This window comes from Podarcis vaucheri (genome assembly GCF_965113315.1).
Source record: "Podarcis vaucheri genome assembly, chromosome: 3".
NCBI lineage: Eukaryota > Metazoa > Chordata > Lepidosauria > Squamata > Lacertidae > Podarcis > Podarcis vaucheri.
The window spans coordinates 118,417,880-118,432,015 of record NC_138761.1 but is presented as its reverse complement, the minus strand read 5'-3'; the positions used below and the strand labels follow the sequence as shown (position 1 = coordinate 118,432,015).

The 14,136-nt window shown below is 45.1% G+C and overlaps 1 protein-coding gene across 2 annotated transcripts in view; it reads right to left on the bottom strand.

Annotated features, from left to right (window-relative positions):
- FGF18 (fibroblast growth factor 18) overlaps nucleotides 1-14,136 on the bottom strand; it is a 248,047-nt gene that overhangs the window by 218,749 nt on the left and 15,162 nt on the right. The window lies entirely within an intron of this gene.

Here is a 14,136-nt window from a genome sequence, read left to right as displayed (position 1 = left end):
ATTTTTTTTATTTCTTCGTATATCATGTCCCAGAATGCTTTTATTCTGGGGCATGTCCAGCACATGTGGAAAAAAATTCCCTAATAGAACAAAATTAATTCACTCTACACCTCAACATCAAAAAAATGAAGATCATGGCCACTGGGCCCATCACCTCCTGGCAAATAGAAAGGGAAGTAATGGAGGCAGTGAGAGATTTTACTTTCATGGGCTCCATGATCACTGCAGATGGTGACAGCAGTCACGAAATTAAAAGACGCCTGCTTCTTGGGAGAAAAGCAATGACAAACCTAGACAGCATTTTAAAAAGCAGAGACATCGCCTTGCCAACAAAGGTCTGTATAGTTAAAGCTATGGTTTCCCCAGTAGTGATGTATGGAAGTGAGAGCTGGACCATAAAGAAGGCTGATCGCAGAAGAATTGGTGCTTTTGAATTATGGTGCTGGAGGAGACTCTTGAGAGTCCCATGGACTGCAAGAAGATCAAACACATCCATTCTAAAGGAAATCAGCCCTGAGTGCTCACTGGAAGGACAGATCCTGAAGCTGAGGCTCCAATACTTTGGCCACGTCATGAGAAGAGAAGACTCCCTGGAAAAGACCCTGATGTTGGGAAAGATGGAGGGTACAAGGAGAAGGGGACGACAGAGGACGAGATGGTTGGGCGGTGTTCTCAAAGCTACGAACATGAGTTTGACCAAACTGCGGGAGGCAGTGGAAGAAAGGAGTGCCTGGCGTGCTCTGGTCCATGGGGTCACAAAGAGTCGGACACGACTAAACGACTAAACAACAACACACATCACAAGCTTTCAAAATTAAGCTCCAATTTCCATATTGCAGTGATAAGGGCGAATTGTCCTCAGCCCACCTTCCAGCTTTCCTTACCTTCCTGGGATCCAAATTTCATTCTTACTGGTGCTTCTGTTTCCAAAGAGAGCAAATGCATTCCATTCACTGTTCTCTCCCCAGAAGACCTTTATGAAAATTGAAATTTCAGCAATACAGTCTTAATGAAACCTAATTATGTGTCTGCTCGAACAAACTCCCTCAATTTTTCACACATAGGAGAGCAAGATAAAAAAAATATCCTTTCTTCCTTTCTTTAACATCCAACCAAACCCAGACTGTAGGGAGAGTGAGAGGGCATGCACCATGGGGAGCAGATAGGGGGGAGCAGAGAAACAGCATCCTGCCCCCTGATAATAATAATAATAATAATAATAATAATAATAATAATAATAATTTATTTATACCCCGCCCATCTGGCTGGGCCTCCCCAGCCACTCTGGGCGGCTTCCATAGAAACCAAAAATACAATAAAATATCACACATTAAAAACTTCCCTGAACAGGGCTGCCTTAAGATGTCTTCTGAATGTCAGGTAGTTGTTTATCGCTTTGACATCTGCTGGAAGGGCGTTCCACAGGGCGGGCGCCACTACCAAGAAGGCCCTCTGCCTGGTCCCCTGTAGCTTTGATTCTCGCAATGAGGGAACCGCCAGAAGGCCCTTGGCACTGGACCTCAGCGTCCGGGCAGAATGATGGGGGTGGAGACGCTCCTTCAGGCATACTGGATCAAGGCCGTTTAGGGCTTTAAAGGTCAGCACCAACACTTTGAATTGCGCTCGGAAACGTACTGGGAGCCAGTGTAGGTCTTTCAAGACCGGTGTTATATGGTCTCAGCGGCCGCCCCCAGTCACCAGTCTAGCTGCCGCATTCTGGATTGACAAAGCATCTTCCTTCTTATAAGTCAAGGTGGGTGGACCATAGCTAGTCATGTTGCATCGTCTTCAGAGCCTGACTCCTCCTTTACGTTCCTGCTGGACCAAAAACAGAAGAAAAAAGAGAGATAATCTCAGCCGCTACCCTCTGATTAGAAATTGCATTTGGTTCAGAAAACACCTCACACATAGCAAACGTTCTTTGCTGTTGAGGTGGTTCACATCACTTTATTCTTTTTTTTAAAAAAAAGAATTATTATTTTCATTCGTAACGAAAAGACATTTCTAACATGTCTATACAAACATTATGTACTATCTCTTAAGAGGGAAAAGAAAGAAAGAAAATGATAGAAAATTTATAAAGAAAAAGAAGAAGTAAAGAAGTGACAAAGATAAGAAACAAAGAAGACATGCAAATTTTTTAATCAATAAAGAATTGCTATTAAAAAGAAGAAAGAAAAGGCATTTCTAACAATATGAAAATCATTGTTACATTTTAAACCTCTTTCTGCGGTTCCTTAACTACTCTCTTTCCCCCTGAGTTTCCCAATTAAATCTATTCATGCTTTTTCTCATCTATTTCATATAAGTTTTAGCAACTGCACATTTTTACAATAATCCTGCTAATGTCTTAATTTGTAGACTACAAATTGTAAACTACAAATTGTAGTTTGCAAATATTCAATAAAGGATTTCCATTCCCTATTAAAGAGTTTGTTGTCTGGGTTTCTTATTCTTCCAGTAAGTCTTGCCATTTCTGCATAATCCTTTAATTTTTGTAGCCATTTTTGTCTCTTCGGGACTTCTTCTTCCCATCTTGGGGCAAATACCATTCTCGCAGCCGTTGTTGCATACATAAATAAATTTCTATATTGTTTAAATTTCTATATTTGAGAATTTTTGATCCCATGATTCTCAAAAGAAAAGCTTCTGGTTTCTTTACAAATGCTATTTTAAACATCTTTCTCAATTCCTCATATATCATTTCCCAGTGGGCTTTAGCTTTATTGCAAGGCCACCACATATGAAAAAAGTTACCTTCTTTCTCTTTGCATTTCCAACACTTATTCAATTTCAGTTTATACATTTTTTCCATGGTGTTAGATACCATCTATATAGCATTTTCATATAATTTTCTCTTAAACCATAACATGCTGTAAATTTAATATCTATATTCCACAATCGTTCCCATGCCTCTGTTTCCATATTGTGACCAATATCTATTGCCCAATGTATCAGTGATGATTTCACTTCTTCGTCTTTTGCCTCCCACTCGAATAGCAACTTATACATTTTAGACATTATCACTTTATTCTTTGGAGAGTAGCATCCTTTCATTTGCTGTTTTGGGGATTCAGTACGCTTGTCTCTCCCCGTATCACATACACGTGATAAGTTGCCCTTTCTCTCCCTTCTTTCTGGGGTGCTTAACCTGCAAGAAGATCAGACCTCTCCATTCTTAAGGAAATCAGCCCTGAGTGCTCACTGGAAGGACAGATCCTGAAGCTGAGGCTCCAAGACTTTGGCCACCTCATGAGAAGAGAAGACTCCCTGGAAAAGACCCTGACGTTGGGAAGGAGAAGGGGACGACAGAGGACGAGATGGTTGGATAGTGTTCTCGAAGCTACCAGCATGAGTTTGACCAAACTGCGGGAGGCAGTGGAAGACAGGAGTGCCTGGCGTGCTCTGGTCCATGGGGTCACGAAGAGTCGGACATGACTAAACGACTAAACAACAACAACCTGAAGCCCTCCAGTTACTGCTGGATTTCAGTGCCCATCATCCCTGTACATTGGCCATGAAGGTTGAGGCTGAAGCAAATCGGTCCAACAACATGGGTAGGCAAACTAAGGCTTGGGGACTGGATCTGGCCCAATCGCCTTCTAAATCCGGCCCGTGGATGGTCCAGGAATCAGTGTGTTTTTACAAGAGTCGAATGTGTGCTTTTATTTAAAGTGCATCTCTGGGTTATTTGTGGGGCATAGGAATTCGTTCATTATTTTTTTCCAAAATATAGTCTGCCCCCCCACCAAGGTCTGAGGGACAGTGGACCGGCCCCCTGCTGAAAAAGTTTGCTGACCTCTGTCCAACAGCATCTGAGAGCCACGGGTTGCGCATCCCTATAGTAGACTGTGATTAGAGCTCCACCTCTGGAATTTTCTATATTTATAACCCAACCAGAACCAGAACACAAAGCAGCTCACAAAAAATTAAAACACATACAGATAAAACACACACACAGCTTTAAAAAAACCAACACATAAAAAGGTTATTGCTCAAAAGTAATTAAACTATCTACGTAATTAAAGCAATGCTTTAAAAATGTAATAAAGTACAGAGACAGTGGTACCTCAGGTTAAGTACTTAATTCATTCCAAAGGTCTATTCTTAACCTGAAACTGTTCTTAACCTGAAGCACCACTTTAGCTAATGGGGCCTCCTGCTGCTGCCGCGCCGCTGGAGCACGATTTCTGTTCTCATCCTGAAGCAAAGTTCTTAACCTGAAGCACTATTTCTGGGTTAGTGGAGTCTGTAACCTGAAGCGTATGTAACCTGAAGCATATGTAACCCGAGGTACCACTGTAGTCAAAAAACAAGACAAAAGCAGCACAGCACACTATTTCCTTAAAAGCAGTCAGTTCCCAGAAGCCTATTGGGATAAGAGAGTATTCTCCTGGCAGCAGGAGGGAGCAAATTTAGCCTCTCTAGGGAGGGAGTTCAAAAGCCTGGGAGCAGCCACCAAGAAGGCCCTGTCTCGCATCCCTACCAAGCATGCCTGGGAAGAAGGCAGGGCTAAGAGAAGGGCCTTCCCAGAAGATCTCAGAGACCAGGTAGGCTTGTATGGGATAACACAGTCCTTCAGATAGCTTGGGAATTCCTCCTCCAGGTAATTATTAAAGGAGCAGCCTCCAGATTCTGTTTGACTACAGCTCCCATCGTCCCTGACCACTGGCCATGCTGGCTGAGGCTGATGGGAGTTGAAGTCCAGCAAAATCTGGAACCCAGCAGGTTTACACACACACACCTGTTCTGTCCAACCATGAAAGGTGTGCAGGCTTCATTCAATGCACTTCTTTTTAAAAACTTTCTTTTATCGCACTCATCATGCAGTATAAAAACTTGGCCTATTCTGTGGGCTCAGCTCTCCGAAGTTTTATTGCGTTTGCTCTTTTTGCCCATCTGTATGCAGCGCTGCGGCTTACCCAAAGATGAACGGCAGTGATCCTGGCTTTACATGTGTCTTAGGCTTCTTGTTACTGGGAGAGCTATCAGCTGTGTCTGGCAAGGGGCATCCATTTTAATTAGGGAGAGAGGCTTTTCTATCCATTATTTACTATCCGCAGAAAACAATAAAATCCTTATCAAAATGGAGGCGAACCCAAGAAGTATTTTTCACTCATCTTGTTAGCACAAATCACAAGAGGAGTAAAAACTAGCGCTAGGCACATCAGATCAGGACAGCCAACAAATTCAGACCTCAGGCTCCAAGTGCGTGTGATGGTGACATTTGGACCACATCTTTAAGCGTGGGTCCATCCCATTCGTCTCTCAAATGGGATTGATGAGTAATTTAAAGGGCCAAAGGGATGCCCAGGTGAGGGTGCTAAGCTGTCATCTCGCTGTTCTTTCTCCCTTCAGATATTTTGTTTTGTTTTCGTTCCTCCTGAAATTAAAGCACAGTGATGGGAATGAGACAGATAGACACACACACACACACACACACACACACCTCAATCCTTGTACATTTGTAGGCATGGGTGTGGGGGAACTTTTTCATGCAGGGGCCACATTCTGTTCTGGGCAACCCTCTGGAGGCCACATGCTGTTGGTAGGCCAGTTCAGAGGCAAAAACAGACAGAGCAACTAATGCAAACTTTGCCTTTGCCTAGTTTATGCAGACATCCACATACCCGCTCTCTATCCTTCATTCGGTGGGATGTATCATCACTGAAACAGTCAAATACAACATTTCCTGTTGCCCAGAGTGGACACATAGGTGAATTGCTCCAGACAGGGAGGACTTCCTGTCATACCTGCTCTGGAGTCTCCTCCCCCTGTGTGTGACCAGGTAGATGGGCGTGACCTTGGCAGACCTTATAAAAGGGCTAGTCACACAGCCATCTTCTTCTTTTGCCTTTTTTGCTCTTTTGCTCTCTGCTGGCTCTTAGCCAGCAACACATGGTTCACCCTTACAAAGGATGGAAGCCACAAGGTCCATTTATCTACAAATGTAACTGTAACCACAAGATAAAGCCTGCTTTCAGAATACAGTGGTACCTCGGGTTAAGTACTTAATTCGTTCCGGAGGTCTGCTCTTAACCTGAAACTGTTCTTAACCTGAAGCACCACTTTAGCTAATGGGGCCTCCTACTACCGCCGCACCGCCGGAGCACGATTTCTGTTCTCATCCTGAAGCAAAGTTCTTAACCTGGAGCACTATTTCTGGGTTAGCGGAGTCTGTAACCTGAAGCGTATGTAACCCGAGGTACCACTGTACTACTGTGAATGCAAGTAAACTTTACTCTTACTTTTAATCAAGACTCTTGTGTTGTTGTTGTTGTTAGAGGGAAATGAGAAGGGAAACTTACCAGGAACAATCCAGACAGGACAAGCCAGACTGGATTGCTTAACTTAAATGATTCTAACAAATCCATCAACTTGCTTCCAGCTCTGCTACTTGCTCACTAGTGTGAGAAGGGATAATATTTAATCAATATATCCTCTCCTACTTTCCTAAACATTCCCACATATTCAGAGGAGCAAGATGTGGGATGTGAAACACAGGAGCAGTCAAGTACAACATTCCTAGAGTGAACATGTTTGCACCTGGGGAGGAATGTTTGTCCAGCCAGCAGGTAAACTTCCTGTTTCCTTCTGGGCTGGGACAGACTTCCTCTGCATGTGACTAGAGGTGGGTGTGGCCTCACCTGTGCAGGTAAGGACAAAAGCACAGGGCAGGGCAGCCATCACACTCCTCTTTCAACACATGCATCAAAGAAGCAATATCTGCTAAGCCAAAGATGCCCTCTTGGCTTCCAGCCAAGAGAGGACAAAGGGACTGTCTTCTTATGAGAGAGATTCCAAGTCTATGTTACTTTTCTAAGCTAAGTCTGCCTTCTGGGATCCGACTGTGAACAGAATGTGAGTAAACTCTTTTTATACTTTTGTAGAATACTGTGTCGTGTCTTATCTTTTATGAGGGAATAAGGGGGAAATACCAGAACAGTTATTGTAGAGGCTTTAGCGAGCCTAAGCAAAACACTTCCGCTGCAAATTTAAAAGAGGGGAATGTTACTCTGCTGAAATTGTGGAACTTGTTAACACAAGTTAGATAAGGATGTAATCAGACAATATATCCTCTCCTGCATCCCTGAACATGCCCACACAAGAGACATCGTCAGAGTTCAAGGGCACATTCCAGGCAGGCAAAAACACCCAGGAAGGGTGAGGGACATTGCAAGGAGTGTAACTAATTACTGTTAAAACAAATCAAAAGCAAAACTATTGAAAACTGGAACAATTTCTATGTAACAAAAATGAGTAGCATAAGGAAACGGGGAGGGGATACATATTATGAGATTGGGGGTTAGCTAAGAGAAGGTTAATGGATGCAGGAGTACTGCTGGAGGCTGCCTTAGAAGCCCTGGCAAAGTTGCCAAACATCGCTTTTGTTAGGAAAATTACACAGGAGAGGCTCTCAGTGACTAGGGAATAACTGGAGGCTTGTCTGGGAGGTTGAGGGCTATTTGTGGGGGGCAGGCCTGCCTTTTTCAGCTACCCCTTTGGCCACTGGGAAGTGACAAGGCGTCTCTGTGTAAAAAGAACAACAGGTGGGACAACGAGGCAAAATGGACCGGCACCGCTTTTAATGAGAAATTAGCCTGCTCGCCCCTTTTGGTGTAATAATAATAATTATTTATTTATACCCCGCCCATCTGGCTGGGTTTCCCCAGCTACTCTGGGCAGCTTCCAACAGAATATTAAAATACAATAACCTATTAAACATTAAAAGCTTCCCTAAACAGGTCTGCCTTCAGATGTCTTCTAAAAGTCTGGTAGTTGTTTTTCTCTTTGACATCTGGTGGGACATCACTACCGAGAAGGCCCTCTGCCTGGTTCCCTGTAACTTCACTTCTCGCAGTGAGGGAACCGCCAGAAGGCCCTCGGCGCTGGACCTCAGGGTCCGGGCTGAACGATGGGGGTGGAGATGCTCCTTCAGGCATACTCTGCAGCTCCACTGCATAACATTTCTTGCGGATGCCCAAGATTATGGCTAGCAGACATTGGTAGCCTTGTGCTCAATGAATTTGCCTAATCTCCTTTTTAAAGCCATCTAAACAGGCAGACATCGCTACATTTTGTGGTGGCAAATCCCACAGTTTAATTTTACACGCTGTGTGGAGAAGGGCATCCGTTTGCTTGTCCTGAATCTTCCAACATTCATGCTATGAGATTAGATGCAGGCTGACTGGATCTGCTTACGGTGTTTCTAGCATGCTGCTTTTGTGCATAGAATCCTGAATACCAAGTAGTAATTAGTAGTAGTAGTAAGTAGTTGTAGTAGTAGTAGTAGTAGTAGTAGTAGTAGTAGTATTTATTACTTATACCCTGCCCATCTGGCTGGGTTTCCCCAGCCACTCTGGGCGGCTCCCAACAGAATATTAAAAACCCAATAAAACACCAAACATTAAAAACATTAAAAACTTCCCTGAACAGGGCTGCCTTCCGATGTCTTCTAAAAGTCAGAGAGTTGTTTGTTTCCTTGAAATTTGATGGGAGGGCGTTCCACAGGGCGGGTGCCACTACCAAGAAGGCCCTCTGCCTGGTTCGCTGTAGCTTCACTTCTCGCAGGGAGGGAACCGCCAGAAGGCCCTCAGAGCTGGACCTCAGTGTCCAGGCTGAATGATGGGGGTGGAGGTGCTCTTTCAGGTACACTGGGCCGAGGCCGTTTGGGGCTTTGAAGGTCAGCACCAACCCATTGAATTGTGCCCGGAAACGCACTGGGAGCCAATGTAGGACTTTCAGGACTGGTGTTATATGGTCTCGGTGGTGGCAACTCACAGAGCATGAGGAGTCCCAGCAGAGTCTTCGGGGATTTCCTGCTTCCAGCTGACAGCTTCTTCCAGAGTCCCCAAGTTATGGGGGGAAATCATCTCCCACACAGTTCAAACCAACAAAGGTTTTACCATCTCCAGACACAAAACAAAGCTAAACACTGCTATCTACTACAGTCGTACCTTGGTTGTCGAATGCCCTGGAACTCGGACGTTTTGGCTCCCGGACGCCACAAACCCAGAAGTGATTGTTCAGGTTTGCAAACGTTCTTTTGGAACCCGAACGTCCGACGGGGCTTCCACAGCCAATCAGAAGCCGCAATTTGGTTTTCGAACATTTTGGAAGTTGAATGAACTTCCGGAACAGGTTCCGTTCGACTTCCAAAGGACGACTGTACATACAGTTCTCTGGTCTTTGAAGTAAAAAGGTAAAGGGACCCCTGACCATTAGGGGGCCGACTCTGGGGTTGCGGTGCTCATCTCGCTTTACTGGCCGAGGGATCCGACGTACAGCTTCCGGGTCATGTGGCCAGCATGACTAAGCCACTTCTAGCGAACCAGAGCAGCGCACAGAAACGCCTTTTACCTTCCCGCCGGAGTGGTACCTATTTATCTACTTGCACTTTGACGTGCTTTTGAACTGCTTGGTTGGCAGGAACAGGGACTGAGCAACGGGAGCTCACCCCGTTGCGGGGATTCAAACCGCCGACTTTCTGATCAGCAAGCCCTAGGTTCTGTGGTTTAACCCACAGCGCCACCCATGTCCCTTGGTCTTTGAAGTAAAGATAAATATATGCAGAGAGATTCACTAACACTATCGCCATGCTAGCAAATGCTGCTCTATAAAACCCACAACCTCTTCCTCTGACTCTTACAGATTCAGAGTCAGACCCTGACAGCAAACAGGGCAGGATAGGGACAAGACATAACGAAAGCCATGCCCTAGAGAATATTATATCCGTCTCTACATGTAGACATATTTCCTGAACCAATGGGGAGGATGGATGACTCAGCAAATCATACATTTGAACTTGCTGGTGTTGCTATGGCAACCCAGCACACCTGGCATCCTTTATCTCAAGGACATCCATATGTGGAGGATGAGCTCAAGTACTGTGTAATTTAACCCAATTGTTCACATTGCACCAACAGTGGGAGTAGGGTCTCTGCCCACTAGCTACCCCCTCAACACTGATGTGCTCACCAGTCACGCCTCTCTGATGCATGCAGAAAAAGAGCCCTGCTGCCGTTTCTCTGGTGCAGAGTGGAGCATGCTCTGGTTATCTCTCACTTGGACTACTGCAATGCGCTCTATGTAGGGTTGCCTTTGAGGTGACCAGGAAACTACAACTAATCCAGAATGCGGCAGCTAGACTGGTGACTGGGAGTGGCCGCTGAGACCACATAACACCGGTCTTGAAAGACCTACATTGGCTTCCAGTACGTTTCCGAGCACAATTCAAAGTGTTGGTGTTGACCTTTAAAGCCCTGAACGGCCTCAGTCCAGTATATCTGAAGGAGCATCTCCACCGCCAACGTTATACCCGGACACTGAGGTCCAGCACCGAGGGCCTTCTGGCGGTTCCCGCACTGCGAGAAGCCAAGTTACAGGGAACCAGGCAGAGGGCCTTCTCAGTAGTGGCACCCGCCCTGTGGAACGCCCTCCCACCGGATGTCAAAGAGAACAACAACTACCAGACTTTTAGAAGACATCTGAAGGCAGCCCCTTTTAGGGAAGCTTTTAATGTTTGATGCATTACGGTACTTTATTTAAATATTTTGTTCGAAGCCACCCAGAGTGGCTGGGGAAGCCCAGCCAGATGGGCAGGGTATAAATAATAGTTGTTGTTGGTGTTGTTGTTGTTGGTGTTGTTGTTGGTGGTGGTGTTGTTGTTGTTGTTGTTGTTATATTTGTGGTTCGAGGACCCGACCCCGCGATGCGAAATGAACACACAAGGACACATGATATAAAGTTAATGGGAATGGAAAGGCCACAACTTTATTGATTACAGCAGTGAAAAGGTATTGGCTTAGGCATTGGATCTCTAAAACAAGTGGGTTTATTCACCAGTAGGTGGAGCCTGTTGATGCTAATCCAACTATAGGCTCCCCCCTGATGTCACCGAGGGTCGTGCTATGGCCTTCCGCCAAGCAGGCATCGGACAGAACACACGACCGCCAGATTCCTTTAACGGAATACCCAAAAACTGAAGGCATAGGCGATGGCCACACCTAGCCCTTCGACACACCACAACACATTATCCAATGCCTAACCTACCCACCAATACAACAAAAGTTGTGACGATTGCTATGAGGTAGGCGAAAAAAACAAAAAGCCTAATGCCAAATGGAAAAACTCCTACCAGGCCCCCTAGACAACCAGGGCGACCAACCTAAGGTCCATAGCAAGGCCAATAACCTAAGCCCTGACTCTAAGGGAGTGGAGGGTGGGTGACTCGCGACGAGACGATGGCGAAGAATGAGGCCGGGGAGAGGCTGGTACCGCAGCAAAGGCTGCTGGACACGCCCCCTCCGAGGCACCTGGTTGGGTGCCTCCCAAGGGGCGTGGGTGCCAGCCATGTGAGGTGGAGGCAGGGGGCTATGCCCCATGCTAGGGGCGGTGCTCGGGCTCCCGTCCACAACCACTCCCCTCTCTTCCAGGGAGGAGATTCTTTCTCATTAATTCCTTACATTTGGCACTGAGCTTTCCCAACTCTGATTGAGGTCTATGCACTTCTGTTGTATGTTGTGCAGCCCAGTCAAGAGCACATTTACTCAGAAGTAGCTACCACTGAGCTCAATAGGGCATCTTCCCAAGTAAGTATGCATAGAACTGCAGGCTCACAGAACATGATCCTCTGCAAGCTTTACTCGGGAATAAATCCCACAAAGGTTCAACAGGGCTGACTTCCAAGTAAGTGTGCCCAGGATAGCAGCCTCAGTCCTATAAATCTTTTATTAATGTTTGGTATTATACTAATTAAAACTGCCTTCTGTATGTATTATTAATTTTTGTAGCACTTCATGCTAGGGTGACATTTTTAGCTGGCTTAGCAGAATTTACCACAGTAAATAAGAAAAAACTCATTTCCAGGCAATTAGGCTTACAGAAAAATAAGTCTGCTAATGGAGGGCATGATGATTACAAATTTTACCTAAGTAAACTGGGTTTTTTTAATGATAACTCCTCGTGCTAAGTAAACAGATTGCTGTAGTAATGTCCTAAGCAATACTTAAATGTAACTGTTTAATAAATTGGTAAATTACTCATTTCATCTTAGAACAAAATGGTAATCCTGCAGTAATAACATAGTATATATTCTGTAAATATGAAGCATCATCACTTTAGCTCTGAAGAAATCACCCGAGCAATATGTCAGCATTGATCTAAAACTGTAGCATTTTATCTCAAGTTTATTACCCATTTTTGAGAATCGCTGAGATTCTCAGAGCATAATGGCAATAAAAGAAGAATTTAAAAAGCGCTTAAATGTGCATAAGTTAATCAGAGGTATCCTCGGGGGAAAAGGGAAATTTGGTAAAACATGAATTATCAGCATCATTTAAACTTACTTTGGACGCTAGAGATAATAAATGGCACCATAATTTAGAAATAGCTTTTAACATCAATGACTGTAAGTAGCACTTTACCGTTCATAAGAATTGCAAAGCAATGGTGCTGCAGCCAATTTTATTAGCCATTTTTTCCTTTATAAAAGCATTCAAACCATTTTCCAAACTGAACAGACAGGAACAAGAATTACGTGTTAATATGCAAAATGCATTTGTTTGCGCCCCCCCCCCCGACTTCAAAGAGCCAGCAATAAATCTACCAAAGATATGGTCTGCAAGCAATTGAATGATCATTTAGGAAGAATAAAGCACTTTCAGAGCTTACATATTTGGGTGAAAGACTATAGGTTGCCGGGGGGGGGGGGAGAGAGAGAGAGAGAGAGAGGAAAAGCAAGTTGTTCATTCATTTCTGATTTGACACAGAACGTCTTGGCACTTCTGAGTGAGTGAAATGAGACGGTGCATTTCATTTCTAAGGCGCTTTACGCAAAAGTATTCCACTTTTTAAACTTTTCATCACTGCCAAGCAACGCACATACAGCATGACGGATAATAACGCTGCGGTCGTCAATTTCCTCATGCAGACAAAACCCAAAATTTATTTAAAAACGAACCAACAGGCACAATGGAACTTCTTCTCCTGGGCTTCTTATCGTGGGGGTCATTTTGGGGAGGAAACAGGGGAACTAGGCCAGAGATGGCTTCCACGTGGCAGATTGCCAACTCTCCTCTTATGCCAGCAAAGCCAAGGGCAATGCCATTGGTCCTTGCATGGTGTTCATCTGTGAGCCTCAGGGTGCGCGAGGCCCTGTTTTTGTGCACCTGTAGGCAGATGGCCAGGGCTGTCAGCTTGGATCAGCCTGGCAATTGCAGCCGGGAAAGATATCCTCACTAAACAACCTCTTTGTGGGAATGAACACCCAGACCTGATTGGGCATGGACCACTGTGCGCTCAGTCGTCCCTTTCAGATGCTCGATTTCTTAACCCTACTTAGCACCCTTTTTAATGCATGCACAAGACGCAGCCTAGAGGCACTATCTTTCCAGATCAAGAAGATCTATGTCCACAATGACAATAACCCACCAACAGCATACAAATCAATATGGCTAACCTGATCCAAAACACCCACCCACCCCACTCACACACGAAAACAAAGATCACCACAGCCAATCACAAACAAGCAACCACACCCTAGGCCATCCCCAACCTCTCTCACCACCAAAGGAACACAAATGAACAGCACGAGCAACGCTGACACCAAACCCTACATACATTAAGCAAAATAGAAACATCGCCACCCGACCCCCCCATCTCCCCCCTCCACCCCTTTTTCTTCCCCCTAATGTCTCAACAAATGAAACTGATTTGTAAAAATGTTACGTGGAAAAAATACGAGAGACATTACACATACTTCTGTAAAACAAGAAAATATTTAATAACAAAAAGTTTTTAAAAAATATATGTCCCTTTATCCCCAGATCCCATAGATATGGATGCACATACCCCACTTTAGGGAAGCGAGTGACGCTGTGGGTTAAACCACAGAGCCTAGGACTTGCCGATCAGAAGGTCGGCAGTTCAAATTCCCGTGACGGGGTGAGCTCCCGTTGCTCGGTCCCTGCTCCTGCCAACCTAGCAGTTTGAAAGCACCTCAAAGTGCAAGTAGATGAATAGGTACCACTCCGGCGGGAAGGTAAACGGCGTTTCCATGAGCTGCTCTGGTTCACCAGAAGTGGCTTAGTCATGCTGGCCACATGACCCGGAAGCCGTACGCCGGCTCCCTCGGCC